The following is a 707-nucleotide window of genomic DNA, read 5'->3' as shown; positions in this document are numbered from 1 at the left end:
AGAACGAGCTCAGATCTCTTTATATCGGGACAAGAAAGGTTATGCACATGAACAAAAGCATGCATCTTAAGTCTTCCGTTCCGCGATTGTACATCTCACGCCGTCAAGGGGGTCGCGGAATATTGAGTCTTGAATGTCTTCACAACAGGATTATTCTGGGTACAGCACATAGAGCTGCAAATGGAAGAGACCCTCTTCTTAAAATGGTCAGGAATCACGAAGAAGTGAGCAAAGGAGCATCTCTGTACAAAGCAGCGGAGGAGGCTGCTGAAACACTCGGACTTGACTTCAGTATTTGGGGTGAGCAAAATGCATCGAATCTAATCTATCTCAAGTACTGACTCCTGAAAGTCCGGATTAAGAAAGCACAAGAGAAAAACTTTCGTGAACAGCTCCTCGATAAGAGGATGCACGGTATCTTCCACAGAAATGTGAAGGATCAGTCAATGTCTTGTGAGCTAACGTTTGCTTTCCTTAAATCGCCCGGATTGAAGTCTGGTACAGAGGGTTTCATTTTTGCATGCCAAGACGGTGTCATTTCCAGCTTAAAATACCGTCGCCACATTTTGAGCCAAGACATTCCCAATGACAGCTGCAGGGCGTGTCATGCACACCCCGAGCATTTAGCTCACATACTATCTAGTTGTCCAAAACACGCGGGAACGACCTACATTCAAAGGCACAATGCGGCACTAAGAGTGCTTTAT

The sequence above is a fragment of the Belonocnema kinseyi genome, chromosome 8, assembly GCF_010883055.1.
Source record: "Belonocnema kinseyi isolate 2016_QV_RU_SX_M_011 chromosome 8, B_treatae_v1, whole genome shotgun sequence".
Taxonomy (NCBI): domain Eukaryota; kingdom Metazoa; phylum Arthropoda; class Insecta; order Hymenoptera; family Cynipidae; genus Belonocnema; species Belonocnema kinseyi.
Note: the sequence above shows the minus strand (reverse complement) of the source record.